Source organism: Cupressus sempervirens, chromosome 11, assembly GCF_028749045.1.
Source record: "Cupressus sempervirens isolate cs-2001-9-10 chromosome 11, ASM2874904v1, whole genome shotgun sequence".
NCBI classification, from domain to species: Eukaryota; Viridiplantae; Streptophyta; class Pinopsida; order Cupressales; family Cupressaceae; genus Cupressus; species Cupressus sempervirens.
In genome coordinates, this window is record NC_143128.1 from 306,385,395 (window position 1) to 306,409,836 (window position 24,442).

The following is a 24,442-nucleotide window of genomic DNA, read 5'->3' on the forward strand; positions in this document are numbered from 1 at the left end:
TTGGAAAGAGGTTGGTTTCTTGGACAAGCAAAAAGCAAAATTGTACATCTCAATCAACAGCAGAGGCAGAGTATGTTGTTGTAGTAGTAAACTGTTCTAATATTGTTTGGTTCAAGCAATTGCTACAAGGCATGAAGATGGAAATCAAGGAACCAGTTGTCATGTTTTGTGATAATACAAGTGCAATCAACATATCTAAGAATCCAGTAATGCATTCTAAGACTAAGCACATTGTAATCAAGTATCACTTTGTTTGATAATTGGTGCAGGATAAGGAAATCAGATTGGAATATGTCCATACAAAGGAACAGATTGCTGACATATTCACAAAGCCTTTACCTAAGGATGCATTTTTGTATCTCAGAGGTAAGTTAGGGGTCATTCTCCTATCTGAAGTTCACTAAAAATAAGTTTTAGTGATGCATCAGCTCTTACAAAATTGAACAATCATCAGTTGATGCAGCAAATCAAGGAAATATTGCATATGAATCAGTACTAAAGGTACAATGAAATTCATTGAAATTGGATTGTCTTTGGCATGTGTTGTCAAAGAGGGAGAGTTTTACTGTCATATCTTTCCAAAATTTGATTATGTAATTCCTTCACAGAGGGAGATTACTGTAAGAGGGAGAGTTATCTATCTTAGAGGGAGAATTGTTAATTGTGTTGTGTTGCTATAGACTTGCTTTCAAATTTCATTTCTGCTATGACATGTTGTGTAGCCATCAATGCCAAAGAGGGAGATTTTTGGATACAATTAAGTAATTGTGTGTTGTCTTTGATGTTACACAAATGCCATATCAGTTATCAGACAGAGTCTACCGAGTTCTATCGGTCAGCAAAATAGTTTACAGAGTCTACCGAGCTCAGTCGGTCAGTAAAGCCTTTTGCAGTGTATATCGAGCGTTCCTGTATGTCACACAGTGAGTTAGTGTTAACTGAGTTCGCACGGTAAGCTAAGGAAAGTTTAGTTCTTACCGAGATCACTCGAGTATCACAGGATTTTGTAGCGGATGATTAGTGTTAACCGAGTTCGCACGGTAAGCTAAGGAAAGCTTAGTTTTCATCGAGCTCACTTAGTAGTCGAAGACAGCTTTTACCGAGTCTAGTCGGTTTCCAAAGGAAGTGGCAGGTTTACCGAATTCCCCAGTAATTGTAGTTTTTATCGAGTTCTGCCGGTTAACACAAGAAGCAGTTTTTTTTTTGTTCTGTATTGACCAAGCAGCGTCGGCCAGTGAAGAATTTTGTTTTGATTGTTAGTTCAAGCCGACTTTGGAATATGTTTTGTCAAGTTGGTTGGGCCGACCTAGTATTATGTATAGTATATAAAGAGGTGCTCAAGATGTGGAAAAGTGTGGAATAGAGAGTGTATACGGATAGTGCAAGGAAGTGCAAGGAAGAGACTTGTGTGTGCCTAAGCAGAGTTGAGCAGAGGGAAATCTTGGAGCTGCAAAGATATATTTAATCAGTAAGGATCTTGTGGAGCTAAACTGAGATCTGTATTTAGAAAGATAAGTTGCATGTATTTTCAGATCATTCATTATTGCTTTCTAACCATTGTAACAGTGATTCCAAAATCTCCTAACGGAGTTGGTTTAACAGCCATTCCATAAATCCTTTAACAGGGTGGCAATTCAGTTGAATTGTTCTAAAGACCTCTTACAAGGCCACTCCTAACAGGGTGATTAAATCCTCTAACAGGGTCACACCTAACAGTGTGTTTTGTAACCTTTAACAAGGTTGGCTCCTAACAGGGCTCACTTCAGAAGAGTGAAAATTGGTGACTAGTTGCTGGTGGTTTTTCCCATATTGGGTTTCCACGTAAATCTGGTGTCTACTGTGTTCATGATTACTTTCTTTTGCATGGTTGCTTATTTCAATAAATGCTTAATAAATTAACTAAACATCTATCAAATTTTAAGCAGTAATTTATGTGTTTACCGAGTAGCAGCAGCAACTAAGTTTAAGGCATCTTTGGGATTGTTGAATTTGTTTTTGTGGTAATTGATTCACCCCTCCCCTCTCAATTACCCCATCTTCATTTTCCAACAAAGATACCTATATTGAAAACATTACATTTTCTTTTTCTCCTTCTCTCAGTAAAGAGATGTGACTTTGCTTTTGTTGTTCAATTTGCAAAATATATTTTAAAATTTTTAGTGACACATCGTTAATTTATGTACCTATTATTATGGGTAGCCTATTCGACCTAGAATAAACTTTTCCTCATTAATTTGAATGTAATTATTATATTTCTATCTAATAATCCTAATAGTACCCCATGTCTTTGGAAATATTTAAATCTTCACATTATACTTTACCTTCAAACGCATGCAAAAATTAACAAAAACTCCAAAAATCTTGTTCTTATTTACAAGAATTCTTAACTGATAGTAATACACCACTAGAATGAATAATAGAACCTATAAAAATTAAGAAAGATTCCTTTCTTATAACATGTATGCAATTTCTTTATCATGTCTAATTATGTCTTATAATTTATAACAAAATTTTGAATGTCATTTTAGAATGTTTGATATTACATTGCATGCACAAAAAATTTCCAACCATAAGAAAATAATAAATATATATTAAACTTTTTGATAAAATATACTTTAATAAATCTATTAAAATTATTTAATTTTACCATATAAATTATAATAAATAATATGATAGCATTACATTAGTTAAACTTTTTGTTAAAATTATGTCACAATCAACAAATAATAGGATAGCATTACATTAGTTAATTTTTTTGTTAAAATTATGTTGCAATCAAGCACTTATTAGGGTAAAAATCCTACTGATAGGCACCGGCCACTAATGTTAATCAATTTTTGTATTATTTTTCTTGTTCTGTAGTTGCGAATAAAGGTTAGGGTTTGGAAAGAATTTTGTAGATCTTCACGAGCTTCCTCCTCCTGTAGATTTGATGGAGACCTCTTGCAATAGGTGAGTTTTTCTAATTGTTTTAAATTACTCTTTGTTTCCTTTTGGTCCTTCCTTCTTGATGCTTCATGCTTTTCCTACAAATGGCCTAAACAACCATTTGCACTACCAAACAAAAATCAAATAAAACCCCATATACGAAAGATCGTATGGCAAGAGTTTGTATAATAACATGAGGACAAACAAAGATGCATTATCAACCTTAGACACAACTGGAATACTAATAAATAACAATGATATTGCAAATAACTTGTGAATGAGAACATGATCAAATATTCATTCACACAAACCTTTATTGAAAATGATCATTGTGAAGGTCATACTCTTTCCAAATATGCATAACTTAAAAAATTTAAATCTTAATATGTAGATGTAATACAAACAAGGAAAAAAGCACACATTATTGCTTGCATTTTTGTTCATTTTAAGAAATAATACTTTCAAATCTCAAGACAATAATTTTACTATGTCTAATGTAAAAATTATGTGTTGGTTATGCATTTCCTTAGATCCAGAAAATATAGAGAGATCCCTACTATTTATTTTAGACAAGCCTAAACCACTTTTAGAGAAAAATCTAAACCACTTTTAGACACACCACTTGGCACGGTGCATATTAATTCATATTAATTTAATTGATATATACAAATAGAACAATTAAAAATATAAAACTAGCCTATATGTCAATTAGATTTTCTTTCCTCAAAATTTATCAAATAATTATGTGTTTTGGCTCTACATATATATCGTGTAGCTTACATGGAAAATGATTTGATAATTTTTTATTAAATCAATATATTTCCAAATTAGGGCCTATCAATGGGTTATAGAGTAACAATTAACAAGAAAGAACTACAATGAAAGATGTGGTAGAATATTTGATCAAAACATAAAGATAGATCAAGTGATAAGTAAAATAAATAAAACATTATTAGCTATCCACTATTGAGTTGTATAAATCTATTTTAAAAATATAATTATAAAGGTTGTAATAGTTTTCAAAGTATCACCACATTTATCAAATAATATGTATGTTGTACTAACCCAGAAGTCTACATACAGTCCTTATTGTAAAACTTTAGGAGGAGGAGGAGGTGGAAATTCCAAACCTAAAGAGACTACAAGATATACTCCAATATATTCTCAACTTTACAAAGCTAAAAAGAAAGAGGATCCAGTTAGGGATGTTAAAGATCCAAAAGGATTTCTTGTATCTTAATTGGCACATGCCCCCATCATTCAACAGTCTTTAGAACTTGCCAATCAAGCGAAAATTACTACATTTTGTAGTACTTATGGGTTTTCTATTATCTGCATTAGTTGTCTTTCTTTTCCTCCTATTTTCTTTTCTATATGTGAACTTTATTATTGTTTTTACAAAGTATTTGAAAACAAAATATGTATGTGCTAAGAGTTCTATAGAAATAAGTGTTAAGTGTTCCATTCATTCTCATGACAAATGGGTACATGTAAAATGCTACTTGTGAAACATGGGTCAATGAGTTTGATTCAAAAACTACACAGTTAAATCCTGATAGAAATATCACAATTTGACTTGCTATAGAAAAATATATCCTACTTATCAAGATATGTCTGGTTGGTAATGGATAACAATTTTCACATTGTTCAAATCTGATAACCTGTCAAGTTTGTGCCATGATATATTTTTACCTAGTTGCAGCAATCAAATTGCTATTTTTTTGTATAGTAATAATAGATTACATTTTTAGGTCATATTTTTTTTGCTATTACTTGTAACAAGCATTACCTCAAGAAGTTTTTTTATTGAAAAAAAGAAAATAACTAAAGTATTAAGTATAACCAAAAATCTATCCTATCTTATTATCATTCTTCTAAGCTAAGAATCCTTAGTAGATAAGGTATGGGAGATCTTATAAAAAAACTATGTGCAAACCATGACTGGTAGACAACAAAAATAATTTTTAGTTGAAAGATAAGAACGAGATGTCGTAAGTTGTAGGAAATACAATATAGAAGATGAAGTGTGCAAGGGATATTCTAGAAGTGATGCACTTCTATCTTACCCTATAGACCTAGAAATGGTGGATTTATCTTGCTTCAATACTTCAAAAAACTATTTATTTGCAGTATATCCAATGTGTAAGCATATAATCTTCTTGTGTGATAATTATTGTAAGATCATGTTTGTTGTTTGATTTTACATCTTATATTTATATGAGGATGAAAAGGTATTAAAACTAAATCTAAAGTATCACACCACTTCAATTTTTTCTAATCTAATCACAACTACACATTTACAAATTAAGTTATTATTACTAAGCATGTAACTAGAAATGTTGATAGTTCTATTTCACTTTCTTTTGAGATTACAATTATTTATTATTTCGATGGAGGGTAACGATACAGGCTAACCATTTCTTGATGTTATTCAACTAAGGAGACAAAACCATCTATAATTCCCCAAACCAAAGCCACATTGCTTCCTCCTCAACATGTATTGTATTGTTTCTGGCGTAGAAGAGGATTTTAACTTATACTTCAAACTAGATCGTTATAACTTCAGTTTGATTATTTGTCCCAGAATGAATGAGAAAATTGGAGATTATGTGGCATACATCTGCACAAGTCTTTCCTTCTCTTGAAGAGCTTTTATGGCTGCCCCCAATAGAGTAATGCATTTTGGAGGTCTAATTAGACTTGGCGGGGTACACTTCAATTTCAAGACCAGTATCCTATGATGTCAATTGTTTCACTCAACACTGGGGATTATGAGTCACTAAAACATTGGGATAATTTACAGAGAAGAAAGATCTAATAGTTATTCTCCACTAAGAAACAAAATAGTTTTAGGAGAAGGTGTATAGTCACAATTTGCATTGATTGAAAGAGGTAAATGCAACTTTGAGAGTAAAATTTGAAATGCACAAAGTGCAGGATTTAAAGCGGTCATCCTCTACAAAAATGATCATGGAAATACTTTGGTTGCAATGGGTGGGGACTTTAGGGGTGCTACTTGATAAATGCAGTATTTGTCTCAAAGGTGGTTGGTCAAATTCTCTTGAGATATGTTGGAGAACCAAATATGGAATTTTGGATTATTCCCTTCCTCAATACATCATGAGGAGTAATGATAATGTCCTTGCTTATCTTGTTTTAATGGCTTCCCTTCTTGCAATCTATATTTTTATACAAAACTATTGGTTACTTCTTTCAAGTAGTTGTCACATGAGAAGCTTCTCCATCAATAGTTATTCTTGAAAGACCAAAATTTTCTGGTTTTTCAGTTAATTTGTTGTCCAAAAGAATGTTCGCAGTCTTTATATCTCTATGAATTATTCTTGGCATGAAATTTACATGTAGGTATTCCAGCCCTTAAAAATATCATAGGTAGGATTAGACAAATCAGTCTAGCCTTCACATTTATCTTTATGACAAAACAATGTTTACCTCTTGTTGCATCTAATGCTATGTTAAGCTTGGTTTTTCAATCTAGAATTGAATATTGCTCTGCACTGCTACCTGAGAGAAGAAATTGATAGCCAAATAATTCTCAAGTAAAGTTATTCATTTTCATGTTCATGAGTGTGGAGAAACTCACAGAAATTTTACCAAGTCTAACATTCACATTTGTCATGTGATGACAACTCCATGTTAGAAACCTATGCTCTATGTCTTGAATATTATAAATCTATAGAGAAATTATGCATCTTACCTTGCTACCATAAATTTTATGCTCTCTATATAGACTCATGGCTCACAAGTTGGTGGACATTTCTCCTTGAATTTAAATGTGGTGCAAAACATGTAACTATAGTAGATCTCCTAGTGACAAAGAGCATCCTACTTTTGTCTATAGATTCTTCAGTCTCTTTGTAGGGCCAGTCAACATTGTCATCCTCAATAGAATCTCCATCAATATATAGACCTTCAATTTCCCTACTTCCTGATGCTAAATCATCATATTCTCATATTGCATCATCATACAATGTCCATACATTAGGTTCCCATGGTGATTTCTCCAATTTGAGCATCAACATTGGAAACATTAGAAATGCATCTTTTCTGCCTTGTAATGTTCAATCTGTAGTATTTTTTTCACAAAATTCCTTATGAAGATCTCCAAAATTTGGTTTTTTATTCACTCTTTCTCCATCCATTCCTTTTTGTAATACATTAGGGGCTGTGATATCTTAATTCAATTTAGTGTGCTCTTTATTAGGATATCAAGAATCTGGGTGTAACTATCTATGCATTAGAAAAAATGACTTCATATGGTTCTCACTTTTCTACTGTGAGGCCACAGATTTACCAATGATTGCTTATGCAAATTGGCCTTTGGCATAGTGCTTGAGATGGTCTTTCCATCCTTGGCATTCAGTAGTAAGTTTCCTAATATTTTTGTAATGGCTCTGAAACTCTTGTATTTATGAGTAAAATTTGATCATAGATTTTTTTCTATTAAATATGATTAATTGTATTACATTATTTTATGTATAACTTGTTAATTTTCATTGTCTTAAATATTCTAGTATTGTTTCACTTTGTTTTGGAAAGCCACTAGACACAGCATTAGCTCAAATGTAGACTACTAGAATTGGGAAACCTAAGGGTCTTTGGCAGACTCTTACTGAGGGCTCTTGCAAAAAGGCATTTGATGGTGTTGGTGTTTATCTTCTTCTCACCTCTAACCCTACCATATAGGTAGGGAAAATATTATTATTTTTACTTGGTTTCCCCTATTTTTTTACCTGGTTCCTCACTCCTTTAAGAAATAGTCATTTGGGAGAATTTTAATGTTGTATATGTTCTATCATTGGATCAAATGTTTGCAATGTTTTATCAAGTAGAGAAAAGGTCATTGACAAATAACTCTAGTTACCATTTCATAGTAAATACATGTCATGGAAATGGATCAATAGAATTCATCACCTAGTTTAAAATAAGAAATAATTAGGATATTAAAGAATAAGTAGCATTGGTAAAATATTGGAAAATGTGTCAAATATAGTGTACAAAGGTAAAAGTAACATCTAGTTTATTGGAGTAATGTCAATTACAAAAAATTTGTAGAATAGGATTTATGTAGAACAAGGGACTGAAAATATACATTTGTCCATTCTCTTCACTCCCTTTAATTATAGTTGTTGTTTGTGATCTATTCTCTCACCATTTCGTACAAAATTTTGTCAAACAAGTAGAATATAAATCAATTTGATGGACAGTGAGGGGATTTAGTCTCATAGATAATTATACCCTAAAATTTATGTTCATCCACTACAAAAACTAGTATTTCAACCATTGAATGAGTCATCAATATCCAATATTATAAATTCTCAAAAGATGTGGAAGAATAGATAGAACACATGCATAGGTCAAAAATATTGCACATTGTATTTGCAAACTAATATGTGGCCATGTGGTCCCACATCAGCATTACACCATAGTTCGACAATAACTTAAAAGTTAAATCAAAATATTTCCATGCTATTTCCATTCTTATATTTGATTTGGCTTGATTAATAGAAACTCCCATTCCTATAACCATAGTTTCAATGCATAGGCAACCTGTCATAGTGAGGGAAAGAACCCCTTTCCTATCATCATACAAAAATAAAAAGAAAAATGTGTTGGATGCATGAGTCTATCCCATACAAATCCTACCAACAAGGAAGAATTGAAATTTGTCAAACCTATAATTTTAATGCAACTAGGCTAAAAAGAAGTGAGAGAATAGGGGTAGTTGTGATAGTCAACAATGTTTTGTGAAATTGTACTTTTTTCAATGATAGAATTAGGAACAATGCCAATTTGTGATTTTTCTTTAATATTTCTGCAATAAAAATTGGAGTTATTATTCATGATTCAAATCATATTTGTGCCAATGGTTTTAAGCTCATCAATTGCTCAAAAATACATATAATTTTCTTGATAATTGTTAAGTAAAAAATAGTTAAGCTATGTGCCTCATCTTTTCCAATGTTAACGTCATGTTGTTAAAAAATGCCTTTGAATTCTTGCTCTTTGTGTCTTTTGTAGTGTGAGCCTTATTTACTGGTTTACAAGTCTACCATAAAATATAATCTCCAAAATGTCTCTATCATCATCTCCTCATCCTATACATGCCCAAGTTTTAGGTTCCCAACAACAAGAATATCAACACCACCACCAACACAATCATAGTCAGAAGGAGAATAAAAATCCCCAAAATTACTGAAAATAGCAGTCATAGAAGATTAAGGAAGAGAATCAACATCACCAAGAATAGAAAAATGTATGTCAAAATGAACAATATGGGCCAAACTGACCCGAGTGTCAACAAAAATAGCCAATCTTTCCATTCCAAGAGCATTAGCAACACTGAGAACAAAATCAGCAAGATAAAAATACATATAAGGATGAAACACCTATAGTATATACTACCTACCTTCTATAGCTTGCCAACTTATGGGTATTCTACCACTCTACAACACTCATTGTTAAGTTGTCAACTATCGTACCCCTATAAATAATATTTTGTTGGCTAGCGCTCACTTGGAGAATTAACAAACAAAGTATTTAAGGCCAATGAAATCATGAATTCAATTCAAAAGTGTGAAATATAAGAAATTTCAATAATAAAATATAGAGGAATTATCTTTGCATTTATTTTGAGGTTGCCTTTTAAATCAATTTATGTGATATTTTGAGACAACAAAAATGGTGCTATTATTAATTTTGTGCCGATAGCTATTGGAAAATAAGGTTTATATACTTACAATATCATTGCAATAGTAGGCTTTGGCTATTTGGACCAGAAAACTATAAACCTAACAAAAATTTGTAAGTTAGGTGGATCGAACTCAAAATAATTTTTAATTTTATAAACTACTATATTTGGTTGAAGTAACACAAAGTACCCTTTCTTATTTTCTTTAAAAATCTTGTAACAACAAAATTTAGTACCTCACAACACATCAAGCCTAAACTTTTGATACTACATTGCTTGCAGTGATTCAAAGATTATTATTACCTTCTAATGCTAAATTTAGAAGTCTAGTTTGACAAATCAAACAACAATCCTTAAAATGCACCAAATAGAATTAATCCACCATAATTATAGATTAATAGTGGAGAACTATAAAGAAATATGTTGTAAACCCCTAAAAGTAAATGTAAAAATTTAAAATATTTTGAAGAAGTGTTTTAGTAGATCTTAGGCTATTTTGTCAAGCTATCTATTTTTGGAAGTAGCAAGGTACAAATTTTAATGTCAACTAGGAATTTTACATTAGCATGGATTAAATAGAGTGCAAAACAATAGAATAGATGGAAAGTAGAAATCCAAATATAGTAATTTCTATATTTTTTGTGCACAAATTTTATAAGATGAAGTACCCAAAATTACACATTTTATTGAAAATCATACCTCTCCTGCAAGCAAAATTGCTATGGAACTCTATGCTCAAGTGTCTTGTCTTAAGAATTTAGCATCTCTAGTGTTCGTATTTGCAAAAAATATAATTTGAAAAAGATATTGATAGTAAGTATTAATTATTGTTTTTTTATCTTTTGTGTATTTTTCTCCTATAAAAGTTTCCAAATATTACATTACAATGTTTTTTCTTTGGGTATAATCAGAACAGAAAGAAAGAGATTTTGTGATGGATGAGTGATGCCTATGGGAAGCAAAGAGGTGCAAGCTTCTATTCCCAAAGACATTAAAGGTATCTAAAAATAGGATTTCATGAAATGCTTTTAATGTCTATTTTAAAGGTCTATTTGTTTCATGTTTTTGTACATTTGATTGAAAATGATTTACTGTTATTTCATGCATTGTCACTCTTTTCTAGCTAATATAGAAGCATCTAGCAATAGTCCAACATGCCCTTCCCATCTAGGATTTATGTGGGGAGTTTGCATCCAATGTGTTGTGATGAAACCAAATTCAAATTCGGATGATCAAACTAGAGTTGCTCTTAAATATATTCATAAGGTATCCATTTTATAAAAGCCAAATGCATGATTTAATTATTTGTTAAATTTTCTTGAATTGTGACTCAATTATAAAAAAAAAACTTTTCTTAAATGTTTTTACAAACTGATTGTCTGAGGACAATACAACTAGTCTTAAATTTTTCTTGTATAATTCCTTGTATTTATCTTTCAGCGAAAAAGTTCAATTATATGTTTCTATCTATAGCTTTTCCATGCTCTTGACATTGGTATTATTATGGTGATTACATTTCATCATTACAACAAGTGACTTTATTTTTGCAATGCACACAAGCTAGTCTCAATTATTGTAGAGACTATAAAAAGAAAAAAAATAGTTGGTTTGATGTGATTTTTTAATGGGGTTTGATGTTTTAATTTAATGCAAAGGTCTATTTTCATGACTTAAATTGCATAATCATTTGTATCTTTTTCTAAAAAGTTAGCACAAGAAATAATACTTGTGTGTGACCAAAGTGCTCCAAATTATATTTTATACGAGTCTATCACTATAGTAATTTAGAGAACTATAATTGACATGAAATATAATTTTAAAATTCTTAAACAAAATAATTTAAAATTGTTGAATTGTTATTGATAAAAACTTATATTATTGTTTTTCATAATAACTAAAATTTGTGTTCTTTGAGAAGAGTGTATCATGTTATAGTGACCATGATCATGATAGATCTAATGTTGGGAAGAAAACTTTGTCAACTTTTTGCATTATTCTTTAAAGGGTACTAGCTCAATGGAAGAGCACCTACTTTATAAGTAGGAGGATGGTGGTTCAATCCCATCATGCCTTAATATGACTAAATTAATTATTAAATACACTATCAAATAAACTACCAAATATATTACCATATATACTACCATATATACTACCAAATAAACTACCATATATTCTACCCAAAAACTACCAAATATCCTACTAAATCAACTACCAAATATACTACCATATATGCTACCCAAAAAACTACCAAATAAACTACTAAAATTACCAAATAAAGTACCATATAAACTACCAAATAACAACAATAAATGACTAAATTAATGACCTTATCAGTGATTAAAATAGTTTAGTCATAAATTTGATTGGGAGATTAATGTATTGCAATAAACTACCATTGGTCACGTGATCAAAATTAGTCACATATCTACAATTTTTAGTACTTTATTTAGTAATATATTGTTTTTTTTGTACTAGTGGATGAATCTTGAAGGATCTAAAAGATAAGATTGAATCTTTTACATTCCATATGTAATCAGCATGAAGCCAATAAAAAAATGGAGAAAGCATGCAACTAATAGGAAAAGTGTAAAGATTTGAGTGGGAAAAGAAGGATGAATATTGATCATAGATTCATACCTAACCCTAAGTCTTCAAAGCCTTTAAAAGGAGGACTATACCTCATAGTTCATGCATGAGTGAGAGTTCTATGGGAGAATGCTAGCAATGTTCAGAGGGGTACAAGGACTTAGAGGAAGAGCAGCAATTCAGAATCTAGTTGGTTAAAATAGAGTATTAGAACTTCGAGTAGAGATATATCAGATCAAGAAGGATTAGAATAGACTGAGCAAAACAAGGATCTAGAATCAACAATTGAAGATTGTAAGTCATCATGTCAACACATTCTAATAGTTTTTAGCCATTATATTAGGAATGAAAATCCTATGATGATAGGAACAGTCATGTTGTTCACCTTTAATAAGGTGCTATATCCTTTAACAGGGTAACATTCCAAGAGAGTGTATGTAAATCCTTTAACTAGGTCACTTTTAACAGAGTGTAAAGCCTTTAATAGGGCAGGCCTTTCACAAGGTAGACCATTGAAAGTGGTCAAACTTTGTAACCTTAATTAGTTACATATTCTTGCAGTGATAATTTGTGGGTGTCATCCCCACCCTAGTTTTACCTTCTCAATTTGGAGGGTTTCTAGGCAATCAAAATCTTGTGTTATCTATTTTCATGCATGTCTTTACTTTTATGTTAATTAGATATCGTAGATGCATGTGAATGATCTCTGTTAAAAGTTTTAGAGGTTAAATACTATTACTTTTGATTCACCACCCCCCACCCCCCTTAGAAGTAAATCTTCCCACCTATAATTTCAATGTAAACTTGCCTTCATCCCACCATTGTTTAAAGTTTTCCATGAATTTTTTATCTAACCACCACATCTTTTCACATTTGAAGGGATTCCTATTATGTTTTATAGGTTCTATTAATTCAATATTGACTAGACAATGATCTGATCCTATAATAGGCTAAATGGTGGTAGTGATTGTGAGATCCAATTCTATCAATTCTCCTTTGAAAAAGAATCTTTCCAATTTTTCTACAATATAACGAAAGTCTTTTCTTCTATTATTCCATGTAAATACTCCATTCTTGGTTTATATTTCTATCAATTTATTAACTCTGACCCATTCTATGAATTCTACTATATTTCTTGTTAAAATTTGAGAATTTCCAAATTTTTCTTTGAGGTCAAGTATGACATTGAAGTCACCAACTATGATCATGTTTGTCTCAAGATATAACTCTATAAAGGTAGATATATCATCCCAAACTTTTCATTTATCTGAAGTTTTTATTGGACCATAAACTTTAATGAGAATGAATTGGAGATTATGCTTATTACTTAAAACCACACTCCTCATCTAGTTGCTATTTGATACTATAATTTCAATTATTGTAGTTCTGGTATTCCAAGTGATTCCCTCTTCACCTAATGCTATATCTAATTCCTTCAATTCTGCATTCCATCTCCCTAGTCTTTTCCTTATTTTTTCCCCTTCTTCCTTGTTAAGATTAGTTTATTGTATCATAATTATATCTAACTCAAAGAGTTTTAGGTTATGTTTTAACACTCATTTTTTACTAGGAGAATTCAGGCCCCTAGTATTCCATGTTATGATTCTCATTGCTATTTGAGAAAGCACTTCCCCTTCCCAAATTTAAGAACCTCAAATATCCTTTTTTATTCCTTGGCCTAACCATCTACTTCTCTTAATTTCTTAAGTGATTTTTTTCCTCTTTTTAATTTTTATTTACCACACTTTGGAGTTCTAAATCCTTCCTAGTTAATTGAAATATCCAAATTATCTATACTTATATGGTTATTATTTTCTTTTGTATTTCTCTCTTTATCTTCTTCCTCATTTATTAAATCTTCTAATATTTTTTCCATTATTTCAATTTCTTCTACATCTGTATCTTTATCTTCTTCTAAATTTTCCTTTTCCAATGTTTTTGGGGTCTCTTTTAGTACCCTAAATTCCTCCCAATTCTATGACACTTCAATAAGTTTAGTCTCTATAATAGAATCTTCCTTATTGTACATTTTAGACTCCTTTAGAAAAGCTTCAACTTCTGGAGGGATACTATATTCCTCTATTTTATCCTTCACCTTTGTATATTTAATTCCAAAGATATCTTTCTCATCTGTCGGTGTTTGCAAAAATTTATAACTTCTCTTTCTTGATTTTTTTCTAATTGTTATATTACTCCATTGTTCTGAATCTACTACTAGAATTATATATTCTTCTTCCTGATCCTCTATACACTCTATTGGCTATAAACTTTCTTCTTATGTGTTTTCCATTGCCAATTTTTCTTGTTGGTTCATATCCTTATTACTTGTCATGTCTTCACCATCCCAATGTATCTGACTAGTGTCTTCCTTAAAATAGTTTATATCTAGTTTGTTTACCATCCTATTGTCCATATTGACCCCAATTTCTATTTTAGAATTATAATTCTCCTTCTCTTTTATTTGATCCCTAAGTTATTGTCTTACCTCATGTTCTTGATGAAATTGTTCTCGTAACATAACCTGATCTTCAATGTCCACCTATAATAATTTAATCTCATGTGTTATTTTATACCATTCTTTAATGCTTCTTTATAGTTTCTTTCAAGTTATTATTCTCCTTTTGACAAATATTGCATTCTTTCAACATTTCTAGTGTTGTCATTTCCTTGTGTATACCTTTAGTTCTCTATTCTAGTACTTCTAAATATTCCAAATGACTTTTTTCTTTACTCTTTTTTACTATAGGTATAATTTTTGTTTGTGTGCTCTACTAAAAAATTATCCTTTCATCTATTTTTTTCCATCTTATTTTTGTCCTTATTAATTTCCTTAATCTTTTGTTCCCTCATCTTTATTTTAATACTTCTAAAGAATTCCTCGTCGTAGACCATCAGGGATTTCCATTCGCACTAAGAGCCCCATTGTATGTATAAGTGTCATTTATTTTTTATTATCCTTATCTTCATAAATAAATTCAAAATTGATTTTTGTGATATTAGCAACTACTATTCTGCATCTCATAGGAGACTCCTAGTGCACATGAGGTTCGATGGGAGAGTTATGTAGATTTGATGACGAGGCCACTCACTCCTGAGGAGGAGCCTACAATATTAAGTTGTAGTTTGAATTCATGATTAAATATGTTATAAATTTAGCATTCTATGAATTATAATGTTATAGTTTAAATTATACATTTATCTAACAAACGTATTTGAACATATATAGCCCACAATCAAAGAGGTACTAGCATTGTTGAGGGCATATGAGAGGACTCCTAACCGGTGCAAGAGGCCGAAAAGAGAGGTATTTATTATGAAATTTTGATAGTATAAATCTCAATTACAAAAAAGATCATTATGCATTTGAGTAATTCAATGTTAGATACATAGATTCATATAAATTTAGTAGTCTAACTTTGGGTTTTCCTTTTTTGTTTATGTAGGAGGCATCCAATCCACCTAGTGCAGTGAAGAGGCTACATTTTGGTCATCCAACGACACCCTAGGATAGTATAGTTTTCGTAGGATGCATCATGAGACATTTTGAGATGGCATATGCCACATTGTATACAAAAACATTGATATTATACACATTTTGATGGCATGATCAGCCACATTTTGTATATGGATCTATGTACTTTGATATATATTTGAGTACTTTGTCCATGGATACATGATCTTTGGTATATATTTGTGTAAAATTTTGTCTATGGATACATGTATTTTGATATATATATTTTTTCATTTATGTGCACAATGATATACATATTAATTTAGTATCTAGTATTGTTAAATTTATCGTGGATCATGTGTATTGTTCATGTTTATGGAATATCATTAATTTTGATTATGTTTTTCATATTCGATTCAAATGCAATAATTTTTTAATAAAATTTTAACAACCTTTATTATAAAATTTGGATGCAATGTATAATTTGAAGTGCTATCATGACATAAACACACTTGTTAAGTTCCTACACAAGGTTTAGATAACCCAAATCTAATTTTAAACTCCATCTTCAACCTTGAAACTAACTCTTAGCTTCATATCTAATCTCAACATAGTTAAGGACTCCACTCCTCAACCATGGATTCTATTCCCAACCACCAAGTTATTCATAGATTCATAATCTTTGATAACTAGCACTTCACTTTGTTATTATCCTCATACTACAACTTTTCAATTTCAACATAACTTCAAAATATCTCAAGAGAATTGATAGGATAAATAGCCCTCATGAGCTCCAAATTATTTTAGGCCTCAACATCACCTTCTTTTAGCATTCAATGGTTCATTGATAGCCCTCATGAACTCTGAGTTATGACCCTCAAAATATTGACCTCAAAATGCACTTAGAGCACCTTGGAGACTCCTCAATACAAGGTGGTCGTGGACGATGGATGGTCTCTATGGCTAGAAAAATGGTGTCACTAAGGTTCACCCACCCACCTAAATCTAATGGCACTAACAATTCAATGCCAAGATCAGCGGTTTCAAAGTTACATTGTGGTGCACCTATGAACTAAGGCACACTGCAAGTTTTGACATTGAGCAAGATCACTGTGTCGAATGCAAATGAAATGTGATCTCTCAAAAATTAGATAGTTTATTTTAGGCCTCAGCATCACTGTCTTGTAGAATTCAATAGTTCATCGATAGCCCTCATGAGCTCCGAGTTATGACCCTCGAAAGATCGACCTCAAAAGGCACTTAGAGCACCTTGGAGACTCCTTGGTATGGGGTGGCTTTCGACGATGGATGGTCTCCATGTCTATAACAAGGGTGTGACTAGGGTTCACTTTCCCAACCAAATCTAATGGCACTAATGATTCAATGCCAAGATTAGCAGTTTCAAAGTTACACTGTGGTGCACCTATGAACTGAGGCACACTATGAGTTTTGGCGTCGAGCAAGATAATTGTGCCAAATGCAAATGGAATGTGATCTCTCAAAAATGAGAAAGGTTATTTTAGGCCTCAGTATCACCATCCTGTAGCATTTGACAATTCATCGATATCCCTCATGAGCTTTGAGTTATGACCCTCAGAATATCAACCTCGAAAGGCACTTAGAGCACCTTGGAGACTCCTTAGTACAGGGTGGCCGTGAATGATGGCTAGTCCTTGTGGTCAGAAAAAGGGTGTGACTAGGGTTCACCAACCTACCCAAAGCTAATGGCACTGACAATTTGATGCTAAAATTAGTGGTTTCAAAGTTATGTTGTGGTGTACCTATGAATTGAGGCACACTGTGAGTTCTGGCATCGAGCAAGATCGTTGTGCCAAATGAAAATGGAATGTGATCTATCAAAAATGAAATAGGTTATTTTAGGCCTTAGCATCACCATCCTGTAGCATTTACAAATTCATCGATAGACCTCATGAGCTCTGAGTTATGACTCTCAAAATATCGACCTTGAAAGGCACTTAAAGCACCTTGGAGACTCCTCGGTATTGGTTGGCCGCAAATGATGGATGGTCTCTATGGCTAGAACAAGGGTGTGAATAGGGTTCACTCACCCATTTAGAGATAATGGTGTTGACAATTCAATGCCAAGATCAACAGTTTGAAAGTTACACTGTGGTGCACCTATGAACTAGGGAACACTACGAGTTTTGGCATCGAGCGAGATCACTTTGCCAAATCCAAGTGGAATGTGATCTCTTAAAAATAAGATAGGTTATTTTAGGCCTCAACATCACTATCCTATAGCATTTGATAGTTCACCAATAGCCCTCACGAGCTCTGAGTTATAACCCTTGAAAGATCGACCTCGAAAGGCACTTAGAGCACCTTGGAGACTCCTTAGTACAGGGTCGCTGCAACTGATGGATGGTCTCTGTGGCTAGAACTGAGGCACACTACAAGTTTTGGCATCGAGCAAGATCACTATGCTAAATCCAAATAGAATGTGATATCTCAAAAATGAGATAGTTTATTTTAGGCCTCAGCATCATTGTCCTATAGAATTTGACATTTCATTAATAGCCCTCACAAGCTCTGAGTTATGACCCTATAAATATTGACCTCAAAATGTACTTAGAGCACCTTGGAGACTCCTTAGTAATGGGTGGCCACAAATGATGGATGGTCTCCATGGCTAGAACAATGGTGTCACTATGGTTCATCAGCCCACTCAGAGCTAGTGGCACTGACGATTTGATGCCAAGATCAACGGTGTCAAAGTTACGCTGTGGTGCACCTATGAACTAAGGCACACTGCGAGTTTTGGCATCAAGTGAGATTGCTTTGCTGAATGCAAACTAAATGTGATCTCTTGTAAATGAGATAGGTTATTTTAGGCCTCAATATCATCATCCTATAGAATTCAATAGTTCATCGATAGCCCTCATGAGCTCCGAGTTATGACCCTCAAAAGATCGACCTCAAAATGCACTTAGAGAACCTTGGGGACTCCTCGGTACAGGGTGGCTGCAGAAAATGGATGGTCTCCATGGTCAAAACAAGGGTGTTACTAGGGTTCACCTACCCTTTTGAAGCTAATGGAACTGACCATTCGAATAGTTCTAGCTGTTAGGAGTTATATTTTCAAAAGTTGTCAAGAAAATTGCAAAAGTTGCTAAGCAACTTTTTGCAATTTTTGCGCTAAGACAAGTTTTATTGCAAATTTGATTGCAAATGGACTCTAAAAACTCCTAGGGACCCTAATAATGTTCTAAACATCTAGACTTACCTAAAAGAAATGGAATTTACCAAAAATCCACTTTATTGGACCAATTGATGGCCAAGGTTTATAGTTGCACCATGGGGTCTTGTGTCCATTATAAATGTGGATGGTCACAGGGAGATCATTAGATCTATCCCTAGACCTTATTACATCAAGAAAAGAAAAATGACTATGTGCTTTGCACTAGTGTTCCCTATATTTCATTAATGTTATTGGACTAAGAACCAATTTTCCTCTCAGTTGGAAGGGTGGGCCTAAGCGTTTAACACTAATGGGTGATGTTAAACCACCTTGGTAATGACTAGTTCATTTGGGGAGGCCTGAGACTACATGCAAAGAAATTCTTATCTATTTTACTCTCATTTCAAGGGATGGGCCTAAGAGCTCAACATATTAGAATGATGTTAAATCACCATATTAATGAATAGCTCATTTGGAGATGGTAGCTAACCAAAGCTTAGAAGATTATTTATATAGTATTGTAAAAGTTTTTTGTGAGAACCTTGCTACTAAAAATTCAGAGTATATGCAATTTTCCCAATGATTCTAAGCTTGATAACCAATGGAGGAAGAGTTGGCATCGTTGTAATAATGCATGGTAACCATGATGAACCAACAAAAAGGAGAAACACTATGAACCATGATGCACTTGAACATAAAGATGATTATGGAGAGGATCAAATGCAACATGTTGCTTCAGTCCTAAATGTTGACAATATACAAGTGATGCAGAGGATAGGGTGATGGACACAAGTAACAACCTAAAATGAGTAAATTTTTAATAATGTGCCAAGTGACCCTTCTAGGTCTTGATGGTCAAATCCTACAAATGGTCAACTCCAGGAGGTTTTAAGGCTTCAATAAGTTTGTTTTTACATATTCATCATGTTCCAACACTTATGCTTGAGTTTTAATAATTTTCAAGCCACAATGCACAACATGCCAAAATGTTGTCTATGCAACTTTACAATTCTGTGATAGCAGCAAGACAAATAGTTGGATAACTTTTTATTTTTTCAAAAGACTCCTTGAATAAATGGATGTTTCAGATACCCTTTATCCTTTCACAAAACATATATAAGACTTAGATACCCTTCCTTTGGAAAATATCAATGAACTTTCACACTTCTCCTATTTTTTAACAATGTAGAAAAGATGGATTTACAAAGCAACCACTAGAAGGACTTAAGATTTGGACTCCAAACTTTGTATAGGCTCCTAAAATGACTTCAATTAGAAAAATCCACTCTCAATTTAAGTCTATGGGTTCCATAACCCCAAAAGCCCCAATTCACCTTCTCAAAACCCTTGTTCCTAGGGCATCACTAATCTCACACATGCCAAGCCTTCTTGGACTAATTCAAAATTCAGAAATCTATGTTTTATCACCATAAACATGAATTAACTCACAAACACTACCCTCTTTAAGAAAAATATCTTCCTATAGAACTGTCCCCTCACTTTCAACCCTTGTTTTCACCCTTTTATGTTTGGTGGCCACAAATTATTCTAGGTAATTTTGATCATTTAAGGGTTAGAAGACATTATACATGTTAGCAAAATGGCATTCCATGAAGAAACAGGTAAGCATTTCATCAAATGACCATGATTAGATGAAAAAAATATCAAACTGCTTATGAAAAGGATTTCTACAACCAACAATCAGCAAGTTAGATGAATAACCCTTCAAAAATGAAATCAAAACTTGGTCCTAAACTTCCTTACAGATCTTAGAAGATGCCTCAATGTATTAGAATATCATAAAGAACTCAGAAACTCCAAAGAACCTTCAAATTGCTATTAAATTCCAAGCTTTTTTATTCAAAATTTTGAATCAGTCTATACATACTGCCCTTACAGTTTGTACAAACACTATTTATAAGTTTTAGGGGATGGTTAATAACCCCCTCAACCACCTCCAATCAGTTTCACTTCCTATTCCTTCATAAAATTTAAACTATGGAGTTTCCCTCCAAAATGCTCATGTAGCCACTATATTCAAGATTTGAATTTTCTAAAGCAATAAGCTAAATTTTTAAGTCACTTATTGAATGTTTCAACTTATGAAATGACTTGAGATTATTATGAGACCTTATTAGGACCTATATAATGACTCACTTACCATATGCAAACCTAGACATTACAAAAATTCAAATCTCATGGTCCTTTACAACTTTTCAATATGAAAGTATTTCAAAACATTATACAATATTATGACTCTTTATGCTTTCAAATGACATGATTGGTTGCAAAATGGAAGAAATCAAGTATTCTAATTGTTCATCCATACCTTCTAGATTTTTCTTATTTGATTAGTTTGATAAAAATAGTTTTAATAATCATAATGTCAGCTTTATGTCAAATAAGGAAAAATCCAAATTTGTAATAAGATATCTGCAAGCAATTATTGATGACATGAAGAAATAGAAGTTTTATTAGCCCTTTTTGTGAACATTGGTTTATAACATACTAAACTTTATCATCCTTTAGTATAAATGTTTTGAACTTTTGATGTATAAAGTATGGACATAGGGCATAAAATGATAATCATAATTATATTTAAAAAGGGGTTCATTATGTGGTAAAAATCTCTCTTTATGAATGTTTGATATGGGTAGATCTTCCTGCAGCTGAAGAGATTGCAAAAACTATCAGTTGAATAATTAATGCCTTTTCTTTATAAACTAATAAATGAAAATAAATGTTTGTGGTAAGTCTTGTGTGTATTAAATGTTGATCGTAGGATATTGTACACTCGAAAGTGTCCCACTCTAAACCCTTCTATCCAAACGATTCCATGAGATTGGAATGTTCAGATGTCGGCTTAGAGCTCCCTATCCATGGAGTGCAAGAGAGTATATTTCAAGAATAAGAAGGCTCTCAGATGAGCCTTAGAGATACTCTTCTTGCTAGTAAACCATGCAATGGGAGGTTCCAAAGACAAGATGCAAGAATGCAAATGTCCCAAGGAGTTCCTCAAGAACGCAATGCAACTAAAGATTAAACTAGAATGAATATGAAAAATGCAGCTATTCTAAGCATGGATGAGAGTGTTACAATACCATTAATAAGCTATGTGAGATAGATTATTGCAAAATAGAAGCTAAACTAACATGCAACATGAATCTAAGCTAAAATGCTATGGTATGAGAGAATGTAGACAAGAAATAGAAGTTCTCCACAAAGCTCCAAAGAAACCTGTTAGAAAACCTCCAGCATAACAATATTCAAAAGATGGATGCTTTGAGGGGGAAAGCTCTCTCCCTTTTAAAGATGTATGGACGGTAGAGATCAAGATGAAGATGGTGGATGATCAACGGTGGAATTTGAAAATAGGAGTGATCCATGTGCACACACAAGTCAACCAATAGAATATAAGTTGACTTGTCATATAAGACAAAAGTCACAAAGCCTTTTCTTTTAATTGCAAAATAGAAAAAGGACTTTATGTGTGCACTTTAAGTGGGTTAGAAGAATGGGGTCTTTTATTTAATTAAAAGGGGACATGTTCTTTTAATCAAATAATGAACTTAGGATAGCATAGTCAAACTATAGGTTATAATCAAATAAATTGATTATTAGCAATTTGGCTTAGGTAAGTGATTAAATTAATTTAGCCAAAATGCTGAGAAGGGGACTAATAGTCTAGATGACCATTTTTAGGTGATTACATTTGCCCCTCTTTGACTAATGCGTGATCGATCTGGGAACACATTATGTCAAAGAAAATCGAAGCCAAGTAGGCAGTGATAGATATAGATATCTGATTCCAAAGAATGAAATCCAGAAATAGATAGCAAGTCCTAAATGCACAGCCTGATAGCGGTAATACTGAACACTAGGAAGAGATGATGTTAGAATTCAAGAAGAATACTAACACATAGAAAAGCAGATAGAGTGAGAGCAAGTGAGAAGATCAAACAAATGCTCCTAAGCAGTGATAGAGTATTTCTGCCCCCTCGGGATCGAAATTGAAATGAGGTAAGGGGATGCAAAAATTGGCTAGAAATGAGAAAATTAGAATATAGCAATGTCCAATATGACAGATAGATGATTAGAACTCAAGAATGACTATTAGAAACTGACAAAATGCCCCAGTTTGACTAGAGTTGACCTTGAAGGATATAGCATAAAATTAGGTCAAATCTAGTAGAAAGATGATTTAGATGTGAAACAGTGAATTGAAGTAGATATGAAGTATGGAAATGATGAAGACATGAATAAATGAAGATGCCGCAGTGATGATTCAGAGATTAGACCTCAAAAGGTCAGCTAACTACTTAGAAGAAAGTAGAATTTTAAAAGACAATTTTGACCATCAAGATGAACTCGAATTTGGATTTTGATCCCGAAAATAAATCTAGCACGTTGAAATTATTTAAGAGGTCAAAAATTTTATATAATGTGATGATAAGATAGAAAAGAGTTGAAGCGAAAGATTAAGAAGGTGAAAAAACATGAACAAGAAGAAAGTAAAGAAATATATGAAAGGAGTTAGCTGATATGTCCACAAAAAGATGAAGAAAGAGAGCTCTCCCCATATGCAAGAATGGAAGACTAAGCTAGAAAATGAACCTAAAATGCAAGCTAATATGCAAAGTGGTTTACCAGCAAGAAGCGCATAACATTTAGACTCTTAATTTCATCATTGAGCATTTATTAGGGACATCATGAGATCATACAACCATCACTAGTATAACTATGAGGATATGAATATGATCGATATTAGATAGGTATGTGGAAATCCAATCTAAGCATCAGAGACATGTAAGTCAAGATAACTACACGATTAGATTCCCTAAGTTTAATTTAGCAAGATTACACCTGTATCAAGGCATAAGTGCCGGGATAAACCCTGAGTGCGGTCTTGCAAAACAATCAAGGATGATACATTTATAAGTCAAAGTGTTGAATAGGACCAGCATAAATGCTTACAACACTATAGACAAACAAAGTATACCCACAAGCAGAAATCAAGAAGACATGCCCCATGCCCCCAGTCTTCTAGTCAATGACATCCTCGAAAGACTATTAGGGAGGTAACACATGGAAAAGAAATCATCATAAACAGCACAGAAAGTAGATAAAGATAAGCATAGCTCAGTTTTTTAAGTGTTAAAGTGTGTGTGTGCAAGTCACTTGGCCATTTCTTCCAGACTTGATTCTGATAGTGAGAAATATCGCGACATCAGAGACCGTAGGTAAACTATCTGTAAAGTGTTGAAAAACACTTGATGTCAAGGTGGGGGAAGTGTTGAGAAACACTATTTTGTGAGTTGTCAAAGAAACCCTAATGCACAAGAATACCTCAATAGGCTAAGTAGTTATGCCCCCAAGATGAGGACAAGAAACAATTCCAAGAAAGGAAATGTGTAGCAAAGTGGATGATTGAGATGTAGGAAATGTGTAGCCCCTCTTTGACTAATGTGTGATCGATCTGGGAACACATTATGTCAAAGAAAATAGAAAGCCAAGTAGGTAGTGGTAGATATAGATGTCTGATTTCGAAGAGTGAAATGCAGAAATAGAT

At 32.7% G+C, this 24,442-nt stretch overlaps 1 pseudogene; it reads left to right on the forward strand.

Annotated features, from left to right (window-relative positions):
* Positions 1 to 6,509: 6,509 nt before the first annotated feature.
* On the forward strand, positions 6,510 to 7,125 carry LOC149529351 (receptor homology region, transmembrane domain- and RING domain-containing protein 2-like; annotated as a pseudogene).
* Positions 7,126 to 24,442: the final 17,317 nt, after the last annotated feature.